The 23,992-nt window shown below is 39.2% G+C and overlaps 1 long non-coding RNA gene across 1 annotated transcript in view; it reads left to right on the forward strand.

Moving 5' to 3' along the window:
• The first annotated feature begins 768 nt into the window (after positions 1-768).
• The window catches only part of LOC116728473 (uncharacterized), a 54,574-nt gene continuing 31,350 nt past the window's right edge, over positions 769-23,992 (forward strand). Inside the window, exon 1 of the long non-coding RNA XR_004340992.1 lies at positions 769-1,312. This is a non-coding gene — a long non-coding RNA (uncharacterized LOC116728473). The remainder of the gene's footprint in view (positions 1,313-23,992) is intronic.

A 23,992-nucleotide genomic window follows, 5' to 3' on the forward strand; every position in this document is an offset into this window, starting at 1 on the left:
ACATCAGCCTTTCTATCAGGCCAGAAAAATAGTTTGATAGAAACAAAAAATATAACCACATTAAAAGAAACGTCAAAATAAAACAATGCAAAACAGTCCCTCTTCTTTAGTTGTTCACACTGACTTCTCAGCCATCATTACATCATTAATCTGACACCGAATATATAATACTGAAAAGCATCACAGACTCTACTCAACATATCGCCTCTCCCTATAGCTGCGTAATTGACCTGTTCTTGTTGATGTGAGTTATTAAGTAGGGAAAAAGAGAACATTCAGTAATGTTCCCGAACCCTTCAACGGAGCGATTGTGTTGGAGGGAAGGCTTGTATTATGTGAAGGTAACAGCAGCCGGTGGAATGCAGGTTGTGATGGGGTGTAAGTGTCTGACAGAATTATCTCTGTCAAGTGGCTCTCTGACCACAGTTACATGATCTCATGAGGAACCCCCCTCACCCCTCATCCTCCACTCAACACACACAGATATATATACGTATATAATTATATACAGACACGGTCACAGTTAGAGCTGCAAGCCGCTCACACACACTACATCTGACCTAAAGGTCAAGGTGCACTGACTCCAGGGTTTGTCTGACTGGGCCTCTCTTTGCATTCCAGTGCCTGGAGGAGGGGGGTTGGAGCAGCCAGGCTTATTACCGGAGCGAGAGAAAGAGGGAGGGAGAAGGGGAAGCGTGGGGGGGGGGGGCTGAAAGAAGCTGGAAGATATTATGGACTATTTCCTTGCCTAGAAGCCCAGCGCTTGTTCCCTCCCACTCAGTCGGCAAGTTTTACAACAAAAGTGGAGAAAACGCTGAAAACTTGAACCTGCTGCTCTCCTCCGGCTGCCTCGGCCTTCCTAGCGGCTCGCTTGTTTTCTTTCCCCGCCGCTGCCTGCGCATGTTTCTCACTCACTTGCTCCCACCCTCCCTCTGCCTCCTTCTCTGGGCTGCATGTAAGGAGATCACTTTGTTTCCGTAGCCTTTTTCCGCGGTGCTGCAGACACACATGGAGAAGAGGATTGAATTTGAGGAGATACTGACAGGGTGGGAGGTGGAGTGGGTTGGGGAGGGGGTGGTGGTGTTTCACAGCTGCAAGAATCCCCTCCATCTTCCCCACACCAGGGCTAATGCTCCCCTCCCTCTCCCGCTCTCTTCTCGGGGTGTTTGACTCTCCCTCTGCCGCGCTGTCTATGCTTTCTGCCTGTCGGAGGGGTGGGGGTGCCATATGGAAGCTCCGAAAAATTTAAGCGGATCGGAGATAAAGCGAGAGGAATCTTACATTTGCGAGCTCAGATGTCGGGAACTATGTGGTAAGTGCTCTTCTGTTTCTAGCGAAGCACTTTTCAGAAGTTCTGTCAGTGAGAATCTCCATCTGCCTGCCCTGCTCCATAGCTAGCAAACTGGGTTTTTAAAAAAGTCTTGGACAGCTGTTTTGTTTTAGGCAAAATAATCAAACAAAACTTTTCTTTCACTTTATGTTTAAAGGTGTTTTCATCCCCTGGCTGTAAGAGGCTGTTGAGTTTGAAATTTTGAGGGTCAAGGTGGACTGATGCGGGGGGGGGGGGTGGAAAACGGGACCATATGGGGGAAGGGAATGTGGTGGGGTCAAAGAGAATGGCACGGTGGCTCAAAAAAACTTTTTTAGTTGTGACACTGACACTGAAGCGTCTCTTTTGTATTTAGAGCTGAAGTGAAGGAGATCTGCGTTTCTGCCTGATTAAATTTATCTAATGCTCAGTTGTGACGGATTTAAATTATAGAACACACACACACACTAAAAAAATTCTCAATTTCTTTAATAAATGAGGACAAGATCTAGAGAATTTACATATTACACAATTGTAAACTAAGCATGTCTGAAAACAAATTGTTTGCTCACTTGTTTTTAATCCAGAAATCTACAAAAGTTTCAGAGTTGTGAAGCCCTGTCGGCTGAGCGCCGATCTGGGTTTGGTCGGCCTTTGTTGAAATGCTTCAGGGTTGTTGAATTTTTTTGGTGGCGTTGCTGAAATGAAATGTAACGGATTATTATGACTACTGTCTGCTTCCTGCAGAAAGCTGAAGTAGATATTGGTAGATTTTGCTGCAGTTGCAAATGAACATTTCTCTGCAGGCTCCGTGAATGAGCCTTTTGTGTGATAAATTGAAAGGATTCCTCAGCAGCACTTTATGCATCTTTATAGTACATTTTGAACTATGTACTTATTTGACAATGAATTGTTGCATTTAGTATTTTATGTTTTAGTTTCTGTGCATTTCTAAAATCTTGAATTAGCTCTTTTATTTTTTTACAAATTATTTGCAAACTATTTTTTATTTCCTATTTCTGCACGCAACAGATAAAACTGCAGTTTCTCACTTGCAAAAACATTTGGTAAACGTCACCATTTCTAGGCTTGTTTATTCCTTTGCTCTTTTATTTTAACCTCACCTCTGAGAAACTTCTCAATCATCCTCACTTTGCATGAATGCAATGAGAAAGTGAAGTGGTTTTGGTCAGCTGCTGAACTTTAGTGCAGTGATTTATGTGCTTCACCTTGTTGGCTCATTGGCTGTTGACCTCTCTCTCGTTGAAGAAATCAGACCCCGTCTCTGTCTGATTCATCCTCTACCTCCCTCGCGCCCCTCTTATCATTAGACATGGCAGCAACATGGGAATTAAATGTCTTGACTTGCAATTGTGAGCATATTTCTTTTGTGGAAGGTGCTGTCAAGCTGTAATTTCAACTAATTGTGCCTTTGTTTTTAATTTGCCTTATTTAAATGATGCAGGGGATTTTTTTTTGTGTGTGTGTGTGTGTGTGTGTGTGCTGGATCTCAGTCAACAGCACTGTGTCTTTTATAGACACAGACACAATGTCTGCTGCAGAATCTAGTTCTCTATTTTGAGCATGTAGGTCACGGTATAATGAAGCAGCAGAACAGTAGGCCGTCATCATGAGGATTTGTGAAGTTTGCTGTCAAAAAGTTGCACTTTTAATAGAGGTGGCTCCTCTTTCTGCTCCAACTGTGCCTGCTAAAAACCACAAACTGCTTACTCAGCACTGAGACAAAGAAATACTATATTTTCTCAGTTAGGGATGGGTGATACAGACTTAAAAGTTTACCAGTGTATTTTCTGGTATTTATTGTAATATGAATAAAAATGATGATTAAAAATCCCTTGCAGACTTTTTTTTGTGATGGATTATGTCAAAATCCACAAACATAAATTTTGCTTTAAAAAAACAAACAGAAAAGTAAATAAAAATCTGAACAGATTATTGAATAGTGCTTCAGGACACAAGATACATGAAGTACTGAAATTTTCTGCAGTACTTTTTTTCGCTGCACTCATAGAACAGTGACAAAAAAAAAGTAATATTAACGTTATTCATATGTAAGCACTATCAAAATTCTCACTCAGAATAATAATTAAAAAATCATTATAACCAGTACAATAAATGCCTTTCCCTACTCTGAGTCACATTCCTCTCTCAGAATCTGTCCATATCAACTGGAAAAAGTTGAATCTAGAACTTTGGCTTTATTTAATTTTCTAAATAAAATTGTTGTCCAATCTGAAAGGAGCAAACATGTTTTTCAACTCTTGAGAAAGTATATGTGTGCATACAGAAGATCGCAGCAGCTTTTTGTCCTTCACACCAAGCGTAGACTTGTCAGATAACCCCTCTGACCCCCACAGCCAGTTTTAGCCTTTGCCTCATGCCTCGTCTGGTTATAAATTAGCCCAGTTGTTGTGTGCAAGCAGTAAAAAGGAAAAGCTCACTTAGCAGCAGTGATTTATTAGTTGTCGGGCTGCTGCTGACATCTGAATGACACAGGTGGCATTGAGGATGAAAACAGAAACTCAGAAGCGGGCAGGATCGGAAGGCTTCAGGAAATAGGAAGTGGTTTTCCCTTACTGCCACTCAACCAGCAGAGAAACAGTAGTTACGCTTCACTGTTTCCTGCTCCGGAGCTTTTCTTCCTTTCACTGAGCATGTTGGAGGGATGATTTTTGTTCAAACTATGCCTCTTATTACTTCAATACATTCATACAAGTTGTGCCAGTTGTTAACCTTTTCCACTTGTAGATTGTAAAAGCGTCATCTTCCTGTATCGTGTTCTGTATTATTCTATATACTGTATGCTGAAAGTCTTTTAAAAATCAATGGGTTATCCATCACTGTAAATCTAGTTGTGCATACTTCCATTACAACCATAATGCAACTAAGATAACATTGTTAGGATGTTTGTATGAGAGTCCCAATCTGGGTATTGTCTTACTCGAGCGCTGATCATATTACAAGAGTGCATGTAAATGAAATAAGTGGGCCTCTCTAGCCTCTCCTGTCCCCTTCACAACCATCTGTAATACACTTAAAGCACAACCTGTTTTTAGTGTTGATTACCACAAAGTTCAAACAACAACAGTTTGATGTGTAATTTTGATAATGTTTCTGCTTTAAATTGTTGGGAGATCATGCTGGGAGGCTAGCCTAATTTTGAATTTCACACTGTTGAAGAGAGCGGCCAAGTTCACTCAGTTTGAGCCAAGAAAACCGCTGAGCATGTAGCCCTAATAATGCTAACCCCAGTCACTGGCTCGGTTTTAATTATGTTGTCAAGAGACTGAGGAGGAGGAGGAGGAGGGACATTTGATCATTTTTCATTCTGCTAATATTTAAAGTAAAATAACCTAAATCCACTTTGAGTGTGTTGAGGTGGAGATTTTCAACACACCTAAAATCTGAAGGTGTTATTATTATATCATTACAGATAGAAAGATGGCTGCTCATTAAAAGGTCCATGTGACAAGACAAGCAATGAATCATAAAGTAATACAAATAAATACATGTTTGTTTCTTTTTCTAACCCTAACTACGCATTTTAAAACGTTCTAGTTGTCTATCGGTAATATTTGTAAGAGTCCTAAAGATTGAGCAAAGTTATATAAGAGATTTGTGTTAGGGAATAAGTCCAAACAGTAAACTGAGAGAAGAAGAATCGTCCAACTTTCCATTATTTCTTTTAGGAAAGTCTGTAAGTCTTTGGTTTCTTTTTCTTTAAAGTTTGTCCCAGGTAAGTTGGGTTGTGGATTGTTATAAAAGACTGAGTAATGTCAGGAAGTTGTATAGAGAAGTGGAAAAAGTCAACAAACTACTCTGATAAAGGAATCTGGAAGTTTAAATCTTATTTAAAAAGATGAAAACTTTAATGTCTTATGTGTCCAACACTGGCATTAAAATGATTAGAAGCTGGAGTCTAAATAATGCTCTGGGTACTTCGTGTCTTTAACAACTTTCATAAAACTGACCAGTAGACATTGGGCCACATGTAAGAAGAATGCAATAAATTCAACTTGATATTTAAAACAAAAATGTACATTTGATTGTTTACATTTAAAACACAAAAGCAACATTTACAACTTTTGGTTAAATAATATAGCATGGGGTATTGTGGTCCAATATTTATTTAGTTATTTAGACTTTGTGACATAGTCTCACAAAAATCTAGAATGATACCTAATGAGTACCCAAACTTATTGCACTAATTATTAATCCTTTTTGTTATTCTGGACATTTTGGACTCAAGATCTAATAGTAGCTTTTATTCTTTAGGCTAATCTGCTTGGGTTACCCATCAGCTGTAATAATAGTCATGCTGCTTGTAGCTTGCTAACTTTAGTCCTAGACACCATGATAAGTGGAATAGTTGGCACTGGTTTAGTTTCTGTACTATCCATGTTTTTTAAATTTATTTTTTGCCACTGTAGTTTAACTTTGTTTTCATAGTTTAGTTTTAGTTTTGAATATCGTCCTTCATATTCTCACTCCACCTTATGAGGGTTTAGTAATTATGATTTTTCTCCAGCATACTGATTTAGATTTCAGCTGATTTGCATATTTCGAGGTCTATGACATCTACTCCTAATTCGTGTAAACTTTATTTGAATCTGACCATTGGATGCTACAAACATCTGCGATAAAAACACCGTAGGAAGTTTAAAGTAGTTGTTTTGAGTCCAAAGAAGGGGTTGCAAGATCTTCCTATGTTTTCTGCAAAGCCCATGTCCCTAACTTTACTGACTACAATCATAGCATCGGAGAATATGCCGCGTGTTGATGCATTTACAGTTTGATGTATTAATAAAACAAAAAGATTTAGCAGTAATTGATCTGCTGATAAATTCTTAGAGCTAATCAGGGTAAAATGGGATGCTGTAATGTGGCCAGATGTTAACCCATTCCTAGTGAAATGACGAGACAAAGAGGTCGCTGCACCATTTCAAGGCCTCTCTCAGTGAAACTCCAAGATACGTTCTTACATGTTTTGTTTCGAAATCTATCTTCTTGAAGCAAGTCATGAATCATGAACACTGTTTAACTTTCACTCTTTTGGTGAAAACAAAAGTAAGAACTCGATACTCTGCTGGTTTGTCTTCAGCACTTAACTAATGACAGATGATAATGATCATAGATCGGTTGTTATTTAATTTTTAATGATGTTAGGCCAAGTCTTCGGCATTCCTCTGAATATCTATTATCTACTACTGTGTCTTGAATTGGTTCCAATTAATCACAATAAGCCTATTTTCTTATTCCTTAGGCAACATTCAAAAGGATATTGCAAAGTGGGGATGGTTGACAGGGTAAAATGATCTTATACAGATTTTCTTGCAGTAGAAATAACAATTTGCTTGTGTAGTTATTAAAGATAAAATACACAAATTCTTCATTTCTATTAATCATGAAAATTTTCTGCTTACAGCTAAAAAACATGACATTTAAAGTTAGAATATTACATTGGATGAATAAAATACTGTTTATGCAAAAAGAAATGTAGGCTTAATAATAAAAAGTATGTTGATACCTGCTTAGAGGTTGTCCTTTTCAAAAGTTACTTTTAATCTGAAAAATGAGATTCATCTGGACGAATATTGTAATTTATTGAATATGACATGATCCAAAGTCGTCATGTTGTCCGCCACCAGAACTGCTGCCTGCTTTCACCTGTTTTGACCTTTTGCCATTTTCCTGCAGTTTTGGCCCCTATTTCCATAATTTAGGAAAATGATCAATCACAAAAAAAATAAACTGATATACAGCATCAATGCCATGCTTAGAAATCATTTGTTTATGGGGACAAAATGGAAAAAGGTTGGGACAAAACGGGGTTAGGAATTGGTGAAGGGGCAAATTGACCCAGAGCCTTTTATTTGCACACACACAAATCCACAAACGGGATCGAATGCGAGCAGAAAAAGCCCCAAGTGGGTTGATGATGATGATGATGTCAGGATTTTAAATGAGGCTGCGTGACCCATTACCAGAGATCCATTTCGTATGATACACACAGAAGCATAGAACAAGAGATTTAAAAAAAGCTTTGTTTCTGTTCTTGTTTTCAATTAAAATCCCGTGATTATATTTTTTTCTGTGGACAGTATTTTGTTAAACTGATAAGGTTACTAAAAGATTGGAAACAGATGAGCAGTATTAACGTTTCAGTCTTTGGTCTCTAAATAATTGAGAAAAGGGTTCAGCTTTACATCCCTAAGGTGGAGCAGGAAAATGAAACAACTGGACCAGTTAGACCTTAATTAGCTCTAGCTACGATTCCACCCAATTGTGAATTTTGAGCAAACTTTTAAAATATTACACAAAAGGAAAATGCAAATTAGGCATAATTTCATCAGATGTTGACGTTAAATAAACATAATAAACAACACAATCTAGCATGGACTTCACATCTCAGAAAAATAGAAAGTCCTTCCCTCTGAGCTGGAGGTTTGCATTTTGACCTACCAGAGGATGGGAGCGTTCGTTACCTCAGAACGTTTTGGCAGAAGGTGTTTCTGTTCCCTCTTAGTGCATTAACTCTTTTTTTGTTGTTGTTGTTGGAAAAGCCTAACACCACCCCAAGCCAACATTTTGCAAAATTTTGCATTTTGCTGTTTCTGTCAATATTTGTTCAATGCAATCCTTCAAAATGCGCATAAAAAAACGTTGCTGGAAACGCGGCTTATGTGGAGTTAAGAGTTTTCTGCAGTTGTCTCGTACCGAATCTACTTGTTCTAATACAGCAGCTGTAACTGAGGTCACTGCAAGGTGCTTGGAACAAACTTGCCTTCTGAATGTTGGGTCATTTGACAAATTTCATTTCAAATAGTGCTGACATTGTTTATTTTCAGAACAATCCAATAAGTGTTTTATTCTGAGGGATTTATCTCATTTTGTGTATGAGCAATCTCAGAGATGTTTATTTTGGACAGCTGCCTGCTACTTGGGTCAAGAGATCATGATCAATTTGTCTGCTTCTCTTTGAGCAAACAGGAGTTTGTCCTCCTGTTTTGCAAACCAACGGGTTGCAGGACTTCTTTGTGAACCCGTGTGTGTTGTTGTGTGTGTGTGTGAGTCCGTCCCACGTGATTCCCTTTGTATCGTTTTAAACAGCTCTGCCTTTTGTGGACACACAAACTCTGTGCTGGGGGGAGAGAGTGAAGGGTACAGCTCTGAGCATGCAGGGAAATGGCGTCCATACATTTAGCGTTTCCGTTCTGAGGGTGGTGTGGCGTGATGCAGCTTGGCTGTTATTGGGGGGGTAGGGTGGTGGATAATGCAGACACAATGGTCTAAGTCAAACATTAGGAGTGAGACAAAGGACACTCCACGCAGGTCACTGGGGGGCAACTCTTCCCATTATCTGAGGGAAGTGATCTTAACTGGGGGAGTTTTTAAACCCATCAGCAAATTAGTGGCTGCTGGTGTGTGCTTGGGTCATGATCAAAGCCCCGACAGTGCATCTGTTTACAGAGAATCCCCTCAAAGCTCAGGACAGCAGCCACCAAACGTGGGGCTGGGCTAACAGCAAGCATGCTATCATGACTGTGTTATCGTTGTCACAGCCGTGGTGTTTACTCATGGGAAGCACAGGATACATTCTTTCTTATCTGCACTAAAGGCTCCGCTACAGGTCCAATGCACCACATACATCCACTTGGGTTTTCAGAGGAGTTAAGACTTCGTATTATAGGAATCAACTCCATTATTATGATGCGTTTATTAAAATAGCCAATAAAATAACATCTCACTAACATCTGAGAATGTACATTTTTAAATAATAGGGCGGCAACTAACAATTATTTTTATAATCGATTGTTCTGATTGAAAAAAAAGCCACATTCCGCAAATTTTTAATTTAATCACTTAAGCCTTCTTAATACAATTTTAGAAATACATTAAAAAATGCAAATAAACAAATAATTTAATTCCTTTTTAAATAAAGAAATAAACATCTTATTGCCTAAAATGCAATAACAACATTCCTTTTAGTGATTGTTTGATTGTTTAATTTTTTAGCAAAGGATGCATTTTAGCTAAAAAAAAAATACTTTGACTTAATACCAATAGAGTTAAGGCTGATCTGATAACAAATTAATAATTTGATAGCAAAAGGTGCTTAATAGGAGATGTATGTTTTTATAGGATTTGAACCGTTTGAAGCTAAAACTAGGCCACTTGAGTTTCAGGAAGCTAATTTTATTTTAAATATAAATGTACAATTTTGCTTCCAAGTGTGTTTTTCAACAAATAAAGCTTTTAGAGTCTGTATGCACCATTTAATGATTAATTGATAACTTACCTAGTTGACAATTATTCCAACAATTGATTCATCCCTAAAAAATTGTAAGTCATGTAATGTTTGTTGGTACATAAATTACATCAAATTTGGTCTTTTTTTTTAGCTGAAACATATGATGTCTTTTAAATCGCCCGACTCATTAACATTCCCAACTTATTTGATTGTTTTCAGCTAAACTGACTGCAAAGTAGGAGCATAAAACTCCAACAATATCCAGTCCTGTTAATAATCTCATTACAATTCAATTTTAATAAATTCTGTTCATTTTTATAGCTCCTATTCACAACAAAACATTAATGGAGATGTATTGATAACAGATATTCAACTTGAGTTCCAGCTCAAGATTTACAGTATTTCAGCTCCGTCTGAATATTATTCAACCCAGAGCTTTTATCTATAGAAAATGCAAAATGTGCTATTTATTTTAATAAAATCTATTGTATAAAATAGCGAATAAATCGAGTTCTCTGTTTTGAGTGTGTTGTTGCCAGGAGAGACCCAGAGATCACTTTGAACAGGAAGGCTGACCTTCTCTGGCTGAAGCAGTTGGGATTAAATCATAATTTGGTTTTACTCAATATCCAAAAATGTTTACTTTAAGGTGATAAAGGGAAAACACTTTAATACTCTCTGACATTTGTTAGACAGTGCAGTTTTTTTATTTTCTTAAACAGCACTCGCTTATTTAATTAAAACTCTAATTGCAGCGTTTTCCTTTTAAATCAGTTAACTAAATTCATTAATCGAAATGGTTTTCTTGTCATATATTTAATGTCAACAAACTTTCCGATTAAAGGACTGCTGTTTTCAGCCACACTGGCTCCTGACTCTCAGGTGTAGGTCAGGTCTGAGTGTTTTTTATGAGCCAAACAGCTTGTCAGGTTGTAACCATGTTTATTACTTTAAAACAAGGTGTCAATTATGTGGTAATTACATGCTCTTAAAGCGGCTACTTAACTGCTCGACATCAGGAACATTTATGTTTTTGTCTCCCGGAAAGCGGTTTCTGCATTTTTGAAGGTTAAATCTTGAAAAAATAAATGAACACCTAAAAGATTAACTAACAGCGAAAGAGAATCAAACTGAAATGTGTTTCAAAAATCTTTCAAATGACTGACGTGGACGTCACCGCTCGCATGTCCCTGTCCCACGGTGTGCGTCATTTTTCAGATGAAACCCTATGCGTGTTTGTGTGACTGAAGGGCCATTATGGGACAAGCTTTTAAGGGAGAACTGGGAAGTGGAAACCTAATACTGGCTGACTGCTGCTCTTGTGTACATGATCCCCACAGCTGCTGGAGTGAGAAGAGGAACGAAGGAGAGAAAAAAGGAAGAAAAAGAGAGGAGGGGGCAGAGGAGAGCACGGTGCGCTCAGTAATTAGTTGTCTGGTTTTGTATTGACCAGTCTGGTGCTTAGGCCTTGGGGACTGTTAAATTTGCCATTGAAACTGAAAGGATTATGCACCCAAAAGAAATTAAACGGGAGCAATGAATAGATTGTGGGCCACATGGTGAACCGCTGATTTTTTTTCTCATCTCCTTCAACCCTCAGCCTTCATTTTCTTCCTAAATCCTATAGGTTTGTGTCAGAAGCTCCTCTTTTTCCTGTTCTAGGTGACAGATTTATACTGGGATGATGACCCCTCTTTTAAGGAACAATCAACCCACTTGTTCCATCTTTGCCAACTTTCTAACATGGAGTCAAAACCCTCAATTTCTGTTTCATGTTAGCTGTAATGCGATGGGTGTGATTTTATGAAAGTGTAATAAAATATGCTCAAACGATGACGAGCAGGAATTGATGTGCTCTGCCTGAAAGGGATTTATGTCTCTGTGTACTCCCACGGGGGCTTGTTGTCTTTATTTCCGTAGGTGCGCTCTACGGAAATAAAGAGCGCACCTGCGCTGGGGCCATATTGTTCTTTAGATTAACGTCCAGTGTAAGCAAACAGTCAGCTGTCTCTCTCTAACACCAAATTAATGTCAGTAGAATGCGGCTGTGCTGTGGACGGAAAATTAAAGTTCTTTCCGGACATAACCGTATCACAGTCTCCTTGATATGACCTGCGGCATGTGTTTTGGGAGGCCTTCGTAAGGGCCGGTAGTGAACGTTAGACTGAGACTGCATCACTCACTGAACCTGCTGCATGGAGAGCCTCGAGCGTATCTTGGAGATGTTGCAGAAGTGATGTCACGTTTTCTCTGTTTGGATAGCTGGCAGAGGCGAGCGAGCCACTCAGGATAGTCACACGCTGTGACTTAAAGTGAAAATAAAAGAAAAAGTCTAAAATTTCTTGAGTTCCTCTTGCCACCAGTTCCCGGTATCAAGGTCAGCCAAGGTTTTCAGAGTTACGGTTGGAAAATCGATACTACAGTTTAAGTTCTTTCACTGAGATGCAAGAGAAAGTGAAACACTACATGTGTTCCCATTGACCATATAATTGAGCAATTTGACATTTCGAGAATAAATTTGGTTAACGGAAGCACTGCAATTTCCAAAAAACAAAAATCTTTTTCAGCAAACAGTTTTGTCGCTAGGATGAGGTGGTTTTTTTCAGCCATATTGAAATTAGTTAAGTTTGCAAAACTGTAATGGAAACACTTTTTTGCATCAAATAATCAACATCTGGAAGTTGCCACTGGTGCAAACCACAAAAAAAAGAAGAATCTGACAAGAAGTTCATGGACTCGTATTGCTGTGTGATAACGGCCACCTGGCTGAAAGAAGGCGCCTACACTTTTCTTTTTCATGCAAGAGAAACACATTTGTGTGTTTGGAAATATTTCCAGTCAACCTGAAGGACCTCCACAGCAGGCATCTCCAACCCTAGTTCTCAAGATCAACTGTCCTGCACACATAAACGAAATGATTGAACTACGTCTTCACCATTCCATCAGGTTTGACAAAGGCCTGGTAATTAGACATTCATTTGATTCGGCTGTGTTGGAACAGGGTTGCATCTAAAACCTGGTGGACAGTAGTTTTCGAGGACTGGGGTTGGAAACTCCTCCTCTAAAGCGAAGTCCCTAATGTCCAGACAGTCATGCTATCCACCAGAATCGGTAGCAAACCAAATCCAGCCTTCTCCAAAGTAGTTCCAACCGGCCTTTAGGGTTCTGTTTCTTTGTATCTTTTTAGTCTTTTTGGTTTTTACATTCGAATTCTGATTGAACTTAATGACAAATAGTGCTCTGTAATGACAGAGCGTTATATAGCATGGATAAAACAAGTGTACTTATTGAGAAAGTTGACTATGACTCGTATTTCTACATAATTGGTACTAGCTAGAAAGATTCTCAATGTTTAATCGGTTATCCCAGGCCAGTAATATTTTTGATGTTACATCCAAAAAGACATTTTTATTCAAACATTACAAAACATTTTGGTTTGATATGAGTTTTTCATCTGCACCAAAATGGTCACATCACACTATACACCTGTAATAGATAAACGTTAGCATGCACATGCATGTGCGACAATTTTGAGGTAAGTGCTAGTATACCTATGCTAAGTAAATGCCATTTTTATATATCTGTGATAGTTTTTTGATAAGTAGTATTTTAAATATTTTGTTTTGCTGGCTGTAATCAAAGGTTCTAATAAGTATAGATTTTGTAATTATAAGGCAAAGATTGGATCTCAGGGAATGCTAAATAACTCTTTCTTTTTGCTGTGTTTCTGTGTTATCAAGCAAATTAGCTCCACTGTTATTTTTACACCTAGCTACATTTTAAAATGATTGATTTCTGGTGTATTTCTTCTCTGTCTTGTACAGATCATTTGTATCTGTACAAGGGGTCGCTACTCAGAATGCAGTGATCCTCATCTGCAGCTATAAACCTGGCTGTCTGAGAGTTACCCCCGTTTGGGGGTCTGTGTGTGTCCCCTCCCCTCATCGCTCCCCGTAATAGATGGTCCCCTTGCTCTCGGTTTGAGCCCATCTTTAAACAGCCAAAGGCCACGGAGGTTTGTCTGTGAGCCAAGCGATGGACCGCAACAATAGGCGCGCTCCAGGTCGTCCGTTTGCGTACGGAGGCCCACGGCCGCCCCGAATCCCGGGCACAAACACGTGACGGCGCTTTGTCGACACGGCTCCCTCCGGCCCGACCGCGCCAGATAGCAGGCAGGATACAGGACGTCCAGGGTATGCAGATCTCCACTATTTGTTTTGGTTTTTAATCTGCGTGTGTTTCAGTCCACCGTCGCCTCACCAACGTGGCTTCATGCTTCACGGGCTGCTTGATGCCGGCGTCTCTACATCACGTTCATTCTGGGTTTCGTGCTTCCTGCTGTTTGTCTTTGAGGACAGACTCTTTGTCTGGCACAAGCCTTTATACCGGCTGGCTGGGATGCAGCCTGTTCTTGTGTGCGTGCCCATTCACAGCGACGCGTCTCACTATATCCCAATGTGTTTGTATTGTGACCCTGAGCCCGCTAGGCTGACAGCGTCGACTTTGAATAATTTATGATGCAAAACAAAGATTAATTTTATGTGTAAAATCTGTTTTTCCTCCTTTCTCATCATTATATTTAACATGCCAATGTATTTATTTGCCATGGGAATAGATGCAGATTCCTTCTGGCAAATGCTTATTTTCTCAGCCGTCTGTGGCTCAGGGATGAGGATCTTGCTTTTTTTTTTTTACTTTAGCATATCTACATTCATATGGAAATGAGGGGCAGAAGAATCCCACATCAACTTGATCTGTCCATGAATAGCTGCCAGTGTTTGGACTGACCCCGAGCTGACTCGAACGCACCGGCCAGCCTCCTCCATCTGACCACAGAGCCCAGGGCACCACCGCAACACACCAATATATCCTCACATGTGGACACCAGAGATAAACACGGAGACGCTCATAATCCTCCTCACCACAGTCTGCTGGTCCTGAGCTCTCAGGAATATTTTCTACCACTGCAAGCATCTGTTACACACACAAACTGCAGCGCTGAATCCCTGCCAGACGGCAGCGTTGCATTGTATTTTTTCCCTCCTTATTTTGAAAACCCTTTTTTTCTTATTCCTTTAAGATTAAGTTAACAGACCTAAAAGTCTAATGTCAAATTTTTTTTTAAGCTAGTTAAAAGATATTTAAATTATTTATCTTCACCTTACAGATTTCGAAATGTCTTTTCATCTTGAATTTGCAAAATTTTTAAAAAGGAAATCTGTTAAGAGGATAAAAAAAAAAAAAAATAATAAAATAAAAAAGGATTTTTTAAAATTTTTTATATGGAAAAATGTTTCCCCATTTTCATTATTTTTCTGTGAGAAGCTAAAACATCCAAAAGCAGCGTCTCGGCTCTGCGACGTCACTGATTCACTCCTCCGATTGGATTAGGATTATCTGCATTCACCGCGCTGTCCGTAAATTAATATCGTATTTGAGGAGCCGCGCTTCTAATAAATTTTGAGCGTGTTTCCTTCTCAGGGTTCCTCCGACACAATGGGCCTCACAGACCGAACCGCTGCTTTTGGATCTAACAGCGGGCGCCCATCAAACGTGATTTGTCTCGGTGGATGTGCCGGGTTTTTTTTTTTTCTTTTCTTTTTTTTGTCCTCCAGGATTAGAGGCCCAGATCCAACTCCAGTCTGAGCTCCTCTTGTCTTTTACTCACACACAAAAAGTTTCTGTTTGATTTAGTTTTTAATTAACTAATCATCTCATTGGCAACCGTGCACTGAGAAAGACGAGATATTTTTATTACATCTGCATTTTAGCTTAAAGTTAAATATATTATTTATATGTTATTTCATGGCATTAAAATATTTTGAAATAGTTTTTTTGCATTGGTCAGATATTTCCCTCTTGACTAATTTCTAATCTAATCTAGACACTTTTATTTTTGGAATAAAATACATAACATCAATTATTTTATTAAATAAAAATGTGTACAGTCCACATGGCTGATTTGTTTATAGTCAGAAAATGGTAGGAATTTTTGATTTTGAGGCATTTAATGAAAAGGAAAAGAAACTTATTTTCAGTACTTGACCTGATCACAGCTGATTGAGAGAAATTTGGTTGGCATTAATCTTGAAATTTCTTTTTGTTTATTTAATCACTTCACAGTTTAAAATAAACGTGTCATATGTTGACATAAACAAACGTTTTGAACGTAGAGTAGAAGAAAAGAAATCTTAGTCTGCCCCCTCTCTCAAAAGTCAATTCAATATACCATAAACAACTACACATCAATCAATCAATCAATCATCCATGTAGACACATGTTTAAGCAGAAAACAGGCAAAATATATATACATAAAGATAACTAAGTAAATTTTTTGTGTTGTCTTCCACAAATATTGCATTTCTTACATAAACAAATAAATACATACAAAAAAATCATTTTTAAAATTTACAATTCAAGCTAAAGCAATTGTGATATTTTTAATTTACTTAGAAGTTATTTAGCCAGGATGTAATGGTAGACTAAGTAAATCATGCTTCAGCTCAACTTCTAAACCAATGTTGGGCTATAAAAAGAGCAATATGCAGGAGGAGGGCCTCGGCGTGTGTGTGTAGGGGTGTGTGCGTGTGTGTTCTGTTTTGTCTCTCCATTTGGACTCATTGAAGACACAAAGACTTAGAGCAGCAGACGACTGGCTTGTTAACACACAGGCAGCGGTGAATTAGTGTGTGTCGCTGGCAGTGAAGGGGGACACTCCTCTAGTGTTATGACGGGAGCCTTTCACCGGCGTTACACTCCACTCCAGCACCCACAAGTGTCCGAGCGCTGAATGGGGAGGATTTGTTGCTCCGCACTTAATTAAACAGCACTTTAAACTGCGGTTATGCTGAAGAGGCCTTTTTGTTCCTAGCCCACCTTTACGTTTCTGCTTTAAAAAAAAAAAAGGACAGAGACCCGGCCACCGCCACAGCGGGTCCTGGAGCCTTTCATGCTTCCGATCACAGCGTCAGACCGGCTTGTGATCTGCTGCAGAGATAAGGACCGAATTTGTCCTCATCCTGTCGTTGAGACTTTTGATGTAAAATGATTTTGTAGACTCGTTCATCATTAAAACAAATTTATTCAATACCTTTTTCGAATAAAAGAAGAGTAAATGGAAGGTTTTGATTGAAATGTGAGAATTATTCCGTCAAGGCCAAATGCAGTGAAAGGAATATAGTGGCTGACTACTCAAGGTTTTAGGAAATGATGGTGAACTCTGCTCTTTGTGCGGCAGCCTGTGGGCTTGACCCGAGGGGTGGGGGTCGAGGGAGACAGGCCCCTGTGGCCCCTGTGGTCCTCACAAGGACAACAGATCAGGACCAGTGGTGTCTGAGTCAGTTCAAGTCCAGATTTGCATTTTCCCTTTAATAGGAATTAAAGATATCTTCCTAATCCACAGGGGATTCTCTGCAGCTTCCAGATAATTTTTTTTTTTTACCATTTTAATTTGAAACTTGTAAAAACAGTGTTTTCTTTTCTTTTCTTTTTTTAATTATTACAGTCAAAAGGCCTAATGTCTGCTGGGGCCTTTCGCCCTTACAGCCATAAAAAAATTCCATTAGTTTCGCGTTCAGTGTAGCTTTCCTCTCCCCTCATCCTCTCAATGATATTTTGAATTTCTGGCAGCTATAACTCGAAGACGAACGAATGCTTTTTGTCCTCTCGCTCTGCCCGCAATCACAGCCTGCTGGCAGCCCCGTCTCCTTTCAGAAAGCACAGACAGGATCGGTTCAGACGCTGTGTAAAAAAAGAATGAGAACCAGCGGCAGTGCTGGAGCTTCTCATCCGTTCGAAACTCCTTTGTATTCGCTTTGCTTTGCTGCCTTGTAACGACGCGTGAGCGCCGCTGACGCAGGCGAGGAGACGTGGTGCCGCAGCCCTCGGCATCTAGCTGCCGCCGTTTCCAGGCGTGATGATGTTCCAGGGCAACATCTGCCAGGGCTGCTGTTCGCTTCTCTGTGCGGTGCAGAGACACTGAGCTGTGCAAACAAACCCAGCGCTGTTGGGTAAACTCTCGCTCTGCTGGCCTTTTAGTTGCTTCCAGTTTAGCAGAAATGTGTGAAGTTTTACTGGCAGAGACACTGTTCAGCTGTACTCAGGGATGGTTTGATATCTGAGCGTAACACATTTTAAAAACCATCCCCTGTTTTTCTTTGTGTGACATTTTAAAATTGGAAACAAATCTCAAAACAGTTTAAAAATTTCAATGAAATTCTCCATTCAGTTAAATATCCTACATAAAATAATGTGATAAATATAAATGTAATTACAGACAGGAAGTTTTAGCAGGGAAATCCTCACACCTCCTGCCTTCAGCCACACAAACACACACACACACACCAACACACACACACACACACACACTTCTGATTTCTGCCATTATTGCTTCCCAGATGAGTAAGCTTTTTTTTTTAACATACATGTCTTCTAAGTATGTCAGGTAAAGGTATATTACTATGCTTGTCTCTCTATTTTTATATTTACCAATGAGGTCATTAATAATAATAACAAATGTGTTTATTTAAATATCCAGGCAGTAAACTAACATGTCTTTTTTTTCTTGTATAAGTGTCCAATCATTTAGCACCATTTTTGGTAGTTTAAGCTAAAATGAATTTATGAACGGGAAATTAAATCTGTCTGGTTTACTTTAACTGTAAGAATTCAGATACTAAAATATTGAATTGAATTATCTGTTGTAAATTTGTAGTGACATTTTACATTTTAGGCTCACCTTAACTGAAAAATGACTCCAAATGATTTTCTGTATCAAATATGATCACAAAAAGCCTTTTTTCTTTCTTCTTTTTAACCAGTTCCAGACCCCCTGCTGACGGCTGGTAGTTTTGTTATGTCTGGAAGTGGTTATTAGTGGCAGTAATATTTTTGGGCAGACCTCTTATCCGTGATGGGAACTGCCCTGATTGTTGTATGAACACAATACCCTGTCGTTCTTACTCCACTGGTTCCTTTCGCTTTCCTTCCTCTGCCTTTGAATTTGCTCATTTTCTGCCCCGGTTTGTCACCCCGTACCCCCACCCGCCTCAATGCCTCCCCACCTTCTCCCCCTTTGGTTCGGCCCCATCCAATAGCAACCTGTCACATGAAGCATGGCGGCTGCAGCCAGGCCTCCTTACAGCTTTCTACATTTCATGCTGAATCACATGCCTGAAACTTTTCACCGCTTTTTGTGCTCATCAACATATGTTAACCGTATCATTTAAGTAAAATACAAAATAAGATTATATTTACTTATCATAGTGCCAAATCCAAGGTCCTGAGATAAAACCTGTAATTAATTTACTTGAATATTTCTTCAGTAATTTTAATGCTATAAGAGAAAGAAGATTGGAAGAGGAATAGTTACTAAACTGTAAATTTATAAATATCACATATTTTATTTAAATAAATCAAAGAACAAACTTTCATCCTATCAGGCTGGACAATATTGATATGTTGACACCTTCAATCAAATCTTTGTGTAGCGATAGCTAATGATTAAACATGCTATTACTTTCTTAAACTATGATAGTATCGATTTTTATATGCTTGTTTTTTTCTTTGGAATTGCCAATTTTTATTAATTTGCAGTTTATGTATGAAATTCTCTAATGAACAATAATCTTTATTTAATCAGATAAAAACCTAATTGAGAGTTAGAATCTCTTTTTTCTTTATCTGAGTAAAATAAAAACATGGATTTTATTATTTTGGATTCAAGGCTAATTCATAATTATTACAATAACACAGCAGTTTAAAAAAAATTCTAGCAGAGCAGTTTACTGTAATGTATTTCGTCATAGACATATTTCTTACAGATTTTAGTTAATTTCAAATTTGAGGTAATTGAATGAAGTAATTCTGCTTTTATTTCACAAATTTTAAAGACAAATTCATTATTCCCAGCTGTTAATTGCTTGTTTTGTTTCACTTAAGCTCTTTTTTAAACAATCTAAACTTTAAGTGAGTCTATAAATAAAATCTCACATGCACTAATGTATTTCAAGACGTGCTCACGAGTCTAGAGAGATAAAATGAGCCGTTTCCTGCATCGTTTACCCCGTCACGTTGGGATCAAACCTAGCAAGAATTATTAGACAGGAAGTTTTAGTTTTAATTAAAAACGACTCTTAGAAACAGTGTGAAAAGAAATTGTAGCTCTGGGGGGCCCCCAGACACGGACCCAAGAGGGGGGTGAAATAAAAAAATGCTGGCTAAGCTATCCGTTTCACACGCGCAGGGACAGAAGGTTCGATATTCATGCGATCGATGAATGAAAAGGCACAATGGCAAAATCGGACGGGCTCCTTTTCAAAACCACGTCTCCAATGTCCCCCCTCCACCCCCTTTTCCACCACCGCTCCAACCCCTTCGCCACCACCCCTCCAGAGTCTGCAGTCGCTGGGCGGCTGGTGTGGCAGGCAGAGAGAGATAGGGAGAGAGAGGAGAGCAAGGGTTACATCAAGGCTGCTCCCTGGACCGTGCAAACAAGTCTAGACCGGTGACCTGTTCAATGGCTCCTTTTGAGGAGCGGGGCAAGTTCGGTCAGAGCGAGGAGAAAGGCAGGCGCAGCTTCTTTTCACCGCCCGAGCAGCTCACAGCCCGCCATCGACAGGAGGTAAGGAGGGCCGGGAGGGCAGGCATCTGCTTCCATGGTTACGGGCCGGGTATGGGGACCCCACTATTGAGGAAGCTCCGTTCTCATGCTCCCACAGAGGCAATGTCACGCTTTTTAAAATTGCGCCAGGCTGGGCAGAGGACCACGTCCACTGGCGGTGTGGTCGCTCCTTTTTAGACCGAGGGGGGAAATAAAAAGAAAGCATGTCAGCTTTTAGGAGGGATGTGTGTGTGTGTGTGTGTGTGTGGGTGTTTGGGGGAGGCAGCATGTGCTGGGGAAAGAAAGGAAGAAAGAAATACGTCACATGGTCAACGCAAATCTGAACTCGACTAACTGCAGCTACTTTAAAGCATTTTTATTATTACTTTATTTCTTCTCTGCTTCGGTTTTTAAGGATTCAGCATGAATGATTTATTCCTGAAGGGAGCAAAGGTCAAGTTTTATGTAGTGAACTCCTTTGTTTAGAGGTTGATGTGTTGTTGATGAAGACTCTGTCCAGGCAGCCTAAAAGCTGTAAAACAGCAACAAAGTGCCGGGATGTTACTTTTTTTGCAGCGTATATTCACGCTTAGTGGCTTTTTGTTCCCATAACAGGCTGGATCGGGTTGCGGGTCGGTGAAATGTGACAAGTCGCGTCTGCCCGCCTGTTTGTTTGTTGATTTGTTTGTGTTTGGGCACAAGCTGTGCATGTGTGAGGCGCCGGCGCGGGTCGGCTCGAACGGGGGACGGCTCGGGCTTTTTCTCCACGAAGGCGGGGTGTGCTGGAACGTTGAGTTTGGTGGCACAGCTGACGCTTTTACCCCCAAACACACTCCACACAGAGCGGACAGATGGCCGGCCCTCAGGAAGGGCTCGGGGCGTTTGGATTTGCTCGGAGACCGTGGGAACGTCTTTGGCTGACTTCACCTGCTCAGGGGAGCCTGTGTGACTGGATTAAACTGCAGTGAAAGAAGTGAGAAATTACAGCGAATAAAAGCAGCGGTGTCAAGGCTTTGAAGAGGGTCCCAGCATTCTTCTCTGATAGTTCAAGAGAGGAGAAAAAAATGGAATGAGACCTGTATTTTTTTTCTTTTTCTTTAAAGACCAATAAACATCACTCGTTTGTGTGCGTGTGTATGCGTGAGTGAGTGGAAAAAGGAGACAGGGTGGATGGGTTCATTCTGGCTTTTGGAGATTTCTTTGTCGTCTTAATTGGTACCATTTTGTTGAGACATTAGACAAGATGTTTGGCCGTCTCTGCTTTTGATTATCTCTGTCTCAGAAACACTGCCATGTGCGTGCTCTGATTTATTCCTATTAGAGAAGAATAGGGCCGTTTGTCAGGCTTTCATCTGATCGATGCCAAGATGCATGCACACTTTACCTTCACACTAGTAAGAAACAAAGTGCTGTGCATTTGATGGGTCATTAATTATGCATTTCAAGTGAGATGAATCACCTGAGCTGAAGTGTTGTCTTTAGCTCTTTTCAGTTTGAGTGCAGTTGGAATCCACAAGGACGCCACTTGAAAATGTTCCTACAGGTGTGAAACTAATACTTTGGTCCCGACCAGTTAGAAAACTATAAAAATAATACTTAAGCTTGGACTATAATCACTATATGCAGAGAGATTCCACACTGTGGTCTAAAGATCCCTAAATATTATTACTGTTGGCTTTATTAATCCATTTCTATAAGCTTGAATTGTGACATGTTGTTTTAATCTTAAAGTACTCCAACAATACAAATTAAACATTTGGGTTTAAACTTCTAGAAACATTATCCAATCACTCCTTCCATGTGAATTGTGGAGGAAAAGTTCTAAGATGAACCAGTTCAGTTAGAATCAGAATCGGCTACTTTTCCTTTGATCATTTCTGATTTGATCAGTGATTAGCAGGTTATATGCTAAAAAATCTGTTATTTTTCTTTTCATTTAATAAATTAAAACTTAGACTATCCATAATCTCCAATAACAAACCTCCACTGTCAGCGTGTACCTTGTTGCGCTTTTGTGATTAAATGAAATGGCTGCTAAAAATATCATGTGATTCCTTTAGTTTCTGTTGGATTTAAATCTGTTTTTAAACAAACTGCAGCTGAAAACAGTGTTAGAAACTGCAAAAATACAAAATCTTACCAAGTATTTTTGTCTGGTTTCTAGAGCAAATACCCCAGTAAACTTCAAATAAGACAAAGCTAACAAGTAATTTTCCAGGAGCTTGTTTTAAGTCAATTTCTTAATATTGATTAAAAAATTACTTAGTCCACTGGCAGATTATGTCACTGATAACTTAAAAAATATCTTGAAACACTTGATATAATCAGTGGAACAAGTTTCTATATGTTGCTAAAATGTTAGTGGAAAGTTAGTTTGGTCTTATTTCAAGGGTACTACAATATTTAAACTAGAAACTGTATATAAAAATACTTAGTAAGATTTAGTATTTTTGCAGTGAACTGGCAGCTCAGACCTCGGACAAAATTGGAAATTTGTAACGGCCAGAATATTCTGATCTAAAAATTCCCCACAAGCATTCTTTACTTTTTTTTATTTTTATGATTTTCAGCTTACAGCTAATGAAAACTTAACATTTGAGATTATAATACTGCATCAGGATAATAAAAAAAAAAAAATCAAAAGTTTGTATCTTAATAAAATAATGTGGGCTTAACACCTGCTTAAAGGTTGTTATTTTCAAAAGCTGCTTTTAATCTGACAGACGGCAACTTTGTGCAACAGGAAATCAAAGCATGGTATTAAAGTCATTTCTGGTGCCTCTAAATGTTGTTATTTTTTAAACCACTTGTATTCGTGCTTGCTGTTATTCTGAGCGCCTCAGTAAAATGCTCTGTTGCAGTTTAACAGCAAAAAGCACAAGAGTTCAATTTGGATTCTCAAGTGCTCTTCATGCAGGGGGTGTGTGTGTCTGTGTATATAGTAGGGTGCAGGACTAATCAAATCTAGTTTTGTCCTTAGATCTCTAAAGAGTTTTGGAACAGGAATATTAGATGACTGTGCCAAAATAAAAAGCTTTAAAAGTGAGCCTGTGAATTTCCTCGTTGTTTTCCTCATATCGTTGTTGCGGCTTCATTTCCTCTGATTCTTTACTTTCAAGCTTTTCTCTGTGTCTCGGAAACATGTCACTTGAATACTGGCAGAGTACGAGAACCCATTTGCTGTCCGACTAGCAGAACTGTTTAGCAGTGATGGAGCCACTCTCTGAAAGCGGACGGACACTAATTGGGTTACTGGAGCTGGTTCCCCCGTTCACTTCTCCACAGTACATAAATACACACTCAGAGACGTTTTGTGCTCCGGCCCCGCTGACCTGTTCACATCAGGGTTTATTTTTGCTGTGGTAATTTGCCATTGGCTGTATGGTTTAGTTTCAGAGGCCCACATCATTAATCATGGAGGGCATTACTGCAGTATAATTACACTTACTCTCAGTGAGCGCGCAACGTTTCCCCAAGTGCATGCTTCGTATCTCTGCTTATAATACAAGCAGTTTCATTAGCGAGAACTACATGGGAAGAAGAGAAGGGGCGTGCAGAATCCTCACACCTTCATGAAATCAGAGCTTGCTTTCCTGAGAGGTGCAGAAAAAAAATCGAAGCAATAAAGAATCGTAATTCCTAGTTCTGGGAATTCTGACTCGATTCAAAATACTCAAATAGATTTTGAAATGCATAAAAGTTGCACATCTTTGCTGCTCACATTCCTTATATATACTGTATATATATATATATATATATATATATATATATATAGAATAATTCTTTGACATTTTTCTATTTAAGAAAAAGC

The sequence above is a fragment of the Xiphophorus hellerii genome, chromosome 11 (assembly GCF_003331165.1).
Source record: "Xiphophorus hellerii strain 12219 chromosome 11, Xiphophorus_hellerii-4.1, whole genome shotgun sequence".
Classification (NCBI taxonomy): Eukaryota; Metazoa; Chordata; class Actinopteri; order Cyprinodontiformes; family Poeciliidae; genus Xiphophorus; species Xiphophorus hellerii.